Source organism: Parasteatoda tepidariorum, chromosome 9 (genome assembly GCF_982258835.1).
Source record: "Parasteatoda tepidariorum strain Cologne lab strain chromosome 9, Ptep-v5.0, whole genome shotgun sequence".
Classification (NCBI taxonomy): Eukaryota; Metazoa; Arthropoda; class Arachnida; order Araneae; family Theridiidae; genus Parasteatoda; species Parasteatoda tepidariorum.
This window is the reverse complement of record NC_141763.1, coordinates 43,122,202-43,128,401: the sequence shown is the minus strand read 5'-3', so window position 1 is coordinate 43,128,401 and position 6,200 is coordinate 43,122,202.

Sequence of the window (6,200 nt, the reverse complement as noted above, 5' to 3'; positions counted from 1 at the left end):
TCTGAATGTATTAAAAGTTTTTATCACACATTAAAAACTGAACTTATCAATTTACAAAAGAAGACTAAGACAAAAAATTTTGTAAGGAAACCGTTTCTTATAGCCAAAACAAAAAAGTTCTTTAAAATTTTGGCACTTAATATAATGGTATTAATATATAAGCGTAATAATGGTTGTATAATTGCTTTTTACCAGTATGTGCATTTAAACTTTTAGTCTGTTTAAATCCAAATTCAATGAGTTTCTTTGATGAGTATTTAGAATAGTTATCGAGTTTGTAGTTTTCTCATTAAAAAAATTGCACAGATAGGAGTAAAAAAATGAATTTTGGCTAAAATCAAAATGATTTAAATGTGAAAATTAAATATTTATTTTATTATCATTATAAAAAATTGAAACTGGTGCATATATGGACCACTATGTTGTGTAGCATTAATCAAACATTCTATTACTTTCAGAGTGATATCCTAAGCTTTAAATCAGATATTTATTTTTTTTTCAATTATGAGAAACCTATCAACCTTTTGTGTTGGAGCTTGTCTTATTCAGTGCAATAACCATTTAACTGCTCTGGGAAAATTTAATGTTCTTTTATAAAGTCACTACACAAAACCTTAATAGAAATTGTAAAAACCATAATAAATTGTAAATCTCAATTTGAACTTAATGATCGATGACATTTGGCTAGAGGAAATAAATGAGTCCACAAGGTTTTACAGAAAAATGACACATCCAGTATAAGCCACTTTCAGAAGATTTGATTGGTTAAATTTACCAAATTGCAGCGATGTTGATTTTAGCAATTTATCTACTGTTCCAACATGATTTTTTATGGGGTTCTAATAAGGGGATTCTACAAGCCAATTAAAATATGTGAAAGTGTTCATAAAACGATTCACATATTTTTACATAATATTTGACTTCTTGAAAAATAGAAGAATCCACCAATTTTCATTGAGAAGATGCTGAATGAATGACAACTTGTGATCATTCAAAACGTTAAAAAAAAACATGTCGGTTCATGTTAGTTGTCAGCATTCCCAATTCATAATACATAAAAGTTTCCCAAAATTACTCAGGTTGAAATATGAAAACTAATGCTTAAATTTTTAATTGTTTTAGATTCATACAATGTGTTATGTAACAGTAATTGATATGTGAATTAAATAACAACTTTCAAAAAGTTGTATATGTATTCATATTTGATTATGACCCTTTATAATGCATGTGTTTGTGTAAAGTAAGATTTTAGAAAATTTTTATTAAACAGATTAGTCATGGCTTTTAAAAAAAAACTCCTTCGACCTGCAATGCAGTTTTTCCCCTCCTAAGGCAAAGTTAGAGACGTTTTAAAATTTAAAGCTACTATTTTAACTTTCCTTAAAGATTCTTCTGTAATTTTATATTTTAAACAAACTTGTTTAATCTTATCATATGTTATTCTTGTCTTAGTAAATATTCAACTATATCAGAAGCGCTCCATGTATAAAAGGACATCAATCACTGGCATTCAAACTGTCTTTTCCAGTTTAAAAGATATCTAGGTTTGTCTAAAAAATAAAATTAAGTTAATTTTAAAGAAATTTAAATAAAAAATATTTTGTATTTTTTCAAAAGGTAAATTTTGAAAAAATAAATCGTGTGTCGTAAAAACTACATTAAAATAGTAAAGTGCCTAAACCTGAACATGTTAAATCAGCAAGCTATTTCCAAATTCAGTTTTTAGCAATTGACAGAAACTTGTTTACTGAAAGCGTTAATAATAAATTGTTAATTTTTATGAATAAATTAAAATGTATTAATTTTCCTTTTTGATGTTTTCTAAACACTTCTCTTCATTTCAAATAATCCAAACAAATTGAAAGACATTAATACTTTTTACTAGACCATTTGATTTTTATACATCGCTTTTGTATTGCCTAAAATTTTGCACATTTTTCTCAAAATTAGTTGTTAGCAAAAGTATATAATTTTCGTTAGGTGAACTTTAAAATATGTTTATATATATATTATAAAAACTTATATAAAATACTTGTCTTCTATCAGTTTTTTTTTTCTTCAAAGATTGCTTTTTAGAATAAATAGGTTGTCAATTGCCCAATAAAACTCAGAATAGAAAATGAGAAAAATATATTTTAGAAAGCAATTTTAAGTATAAGAGTGAAAAATAGGAAAATAAATATAATTTCTTTTTACCTTTAAAAAAAATTATCTACTCCTTGACTCTTACATAAAAATTTATTTTTCCCTTATTCCATCCTTTATTTATTTATTTTTTGCAATTTATTGTCTCAGCAAATGTATTTGTATTTATCAAAAATATGTATTTTGTATTTAAAAAATTACATATTTTTTTTTAACTGTTCATTTAATGTAATATTTCTTTCCGCATAAAATGATCAACAAACAATATATTTTATTCTAATTATATTATATTTTAATTACATTGTATTTAAATTTACATTGTATTTAATTACATTGTATCCAAATCACTTGAAAATTCTTTCCTTTATCTACTAAATAAAATTAAAAAAATTTCTGATGGCGAACATCACAAATGATTTTTTTATGTTAAAATGTTTTTAATAAATATCTTATATAACTATGTAGATAAAATGCTTGGTAATATGTTAAGCTATATTTCAAATCGTTCAGGAGAGCCTTTTTGTAAGCAGTAAGATGTCTTTAAGTATTGCCGTGTTACATAGTGAAAGTTCCATAAACTTGAAAAGTCCTTAACAGGAAACAATATTAAGGAACAGTTTGATGCTAAACTGTCACCTTTGGAAAACAGTATATCATCTTAAAGCCTTCAGTATTCATATCTTTCTGTATTTGATTTTATTGCAACCTTTTTCTCTTTGAGTTTTGTGAATACCGAGTGGAATTGTATATAAATGTATAAAGATATATTTCTATTTTAAAATGTTTTTAATTGTCTAAAAATAAAATTTATTTTTACGTTGTATTTATTAGTCCATTTTTATTAAAATAAAGTCATTTATAATGAAAATAAAAGAACTTACTTTAATGGTTAGTTGTAAAAAAAATTGTTTTAAGTTAAGAAAGACACATGTAAGAACGTATACATCGCATGTATACGTTCTTACATGTGTCTGTCAAGAAATAAATTATTGTGCAAAGTATGATAAACAATTTTTCCTTGTTTTGCCACTTTTGTTTAAATCTATTCGTAAAATATATTTTTACTTAATATTTTGTAATTGCTATTAACCCTGTGCGGAGCAGCAAATTTTGGTTGAAAATTTTAGTGGCAACTGCAACCCTAGAGAGTATATTCTTATTGAAGAGGCATGCTTCCTCTCGTTGTTGCTTAAAAAATAGTGCAAAGATTGTTAGAAATTTGTGAACATTTAGAAGCAAATAGTTGTACATTTATAGTGGTTTATATCATTTTTGAATCAAAAGTAGCCAGACTGGCAACAAAGTGCCAGAAAGGGTCAAAATGATTATACTGGTTATCAATCACAAAAACTCTCTTGCCACCAAATTTGGGCATTCACGGTCACTGTGGTAAATGATGATAAGTCTTTTTGAATAGGGATCGGGGTTAGTCATTTCACTTTAGTGTGTGTCCGAAGAATCATGCCATTTCTTTAATTCTCTCCCTTATAGAAATGATTTTACACATATTCCCATAGCTGCAGACAATCTAATACTTTCAGTCCACAGGTGTTCTCATGATAGCTGGATAATAAATAACATTTATTATGTATATCTTTACAAACTTTCAAGTCAGCACATGAGATATTCATAAGAATAACAGGCAATCATTTGTAATTAAAAATTAAGTTCCTATATCTGATAGAGTAGGAGATTAATGACATGTAGGCAATAGTCGGAACTGATACTGTTAGCAGGTTAAGAAGCTTAAAAGTTTTTAAAACTGGTTTAACCCCGATGCCCGAGTGTGCTATAAGAAAGCTTAAACCTGCTAATCGAAACAAGGTATAACTTGCTGCAAGTAACATGTCTCTGAGGATTGGGTTTAGACTTTGTAATCAGTATGAACGCGTCGAAATATAGTAAGCAATTTAGCTAAAAGTGAATTTAAACATAAACTTACTCACAAATATTACTTATGAATACGTAAAAATTGGAATTCATGATTTCTCTGTATGTTTGTCTACTAAAAAATTAACTCGTTTATGCCCAGCCACAATAAGTGGTCTCTACTTATGGAGAGTCCCACAGTGGTCTGATTGTAAGACACGGTTTCCAGTTGATCATCCAGGAATCACTGGCAATGGTCAGTGAGTGGGTGGTTGGCCATTTCAATCACAGCCTGCGAAAGTACCAAATGCTAAACTGTTCTACTGTAAAGTGCCCGACTTCGCGTGCAGATTGTCGGGTTACTAAAGCGGATGAGCCATCCTCTCTGCAGAGGATCAAAATTGGGATTGTATGTCTTCAGATTGTCATCAGTCATGCTTACCAGATTATCGCCAATAGAACGTTGGGCAGTTCTAGTGCGATGTAAAAAAACTACTACTACTCAGTGATCTCCAGATATTCTATGGTAAGTGAGCAAATACTAAGTTTTGTTATCTCCGAGCGATCTCGACGTTTGTCAAACGCTCTGTAGCGTCGAGGTAGCGGTTTTTAAATTTTACCATATTTCTGTAATATCTCTTCTCTAACTTGTACTATCTTCAAATTGACATGTAAAAATGAATTTAAAGGGTTTGTAAGTCGTATTTGTTATGATATCTACTTCTTCAGCACTACAGCCTGTCATAGGCCCATGCTGTCTTCACGAGCCTTCCTCTTTCTCTGTCTGGAGCACCAGATTACCATCGATTGACTCCCAGATTCCAAAGATCTCTCTCAACAGAATCAATCCACTTGGCGAAGGCTTTTTTCCTTTCCGTGAACCTCAATTTTTGAAAAAATCACAAATTTAGTTGAGTTTGATTCATTTTGTAATGATAACCCAAATCTGCATATATATTGTGTAACAATAAGTAAACAATACTTCACAACTTTTCGCCTATGTTTGCTTTTTGAACCGTAGAAAGAACCCAGAGTGCAAAAGGTTAATATTTTATTCTAGATAGAAACATCGCGTTTTTAAAAAGTATTTCCGAATAATGAATCACTACTTTTTGAAGAAAAAAAAGAAACGCTTTTTTAACAGGGCGCTATGCATAAATTCTTAAAAATTACTGATAAACAGTGCAAAACTGTAAAAAGAAACCTGAATAATAAAAATAAGTTATGGTAAATTTATTGTTTTAAATACAGTTAGCAATTTTTTATTTTAACTACTACATACCTGATGGCTATCACGAATTTTTATCTTTAAAAAGGTTACATAACTTACATTTCAATATATTTAAATTAATTTGATATAAAATGTTTTTTACTAAACTCATAAAAAAAATTTAATAAATCTATAAAAGTCCGGTAATTAAATTTTTGAAATTCTAAGTATTATTGAAATTAAAAAAAATTTCTATCTTTATTCACCTACTATAAAAGAAAACTCTGGCCAGAAAATTTGAAAGTTTGCATCTATCACTAATGCTTCAGATAAAATCTTTTTAACCCTTGTTCGGCACAGCAAATCTCAGTTGAAAATTGAAGCAAAAACTACTGTGACCGTAGATAGGATTCTGATTGAAGAGCTATATTTGAGAGTTCTATCTATGTTGTTAAAAAAAAAAATTATTTATCTAAGAAGCAAATAGTTTTACATTTCTAGTGGTATAGAACATTTCCTAGTGGTTCAATGCTGTAAAGAGTTTAAGGCCAAGGTTCCTATCAACATTTTTAAAAAAGGTAAGACTGGTAACTCAATTATATCTTACCTAGAAAAAAAGACATTCTTATTTTCGATAGTATATTAATATTTTAAATATCAGAACTGAAATTATGCTACTGCGATATTTTAAAACCCGAGTGTTAGGCAACATTCGAAAACATCGGGTTCCGTCACCCATAAATAGTCTACCCCTTTTTTTAAAGGTACTTTTTACAAGATTGCTTTTTCGTAATATTATTCTGAAATGAGTTAAGTTGATAATTACGATGAAATCCTCTTATGACTAACTTTTGTTTTAATAATTATTTGAAAAAAATAATTCAATCGAGATTATTTTAAATAACCGTTTTGAGGTTTAAAATTAAGAAATTTACACTCATTAAAGCCAACATTGAAAAATATCAAACTTGTCTAA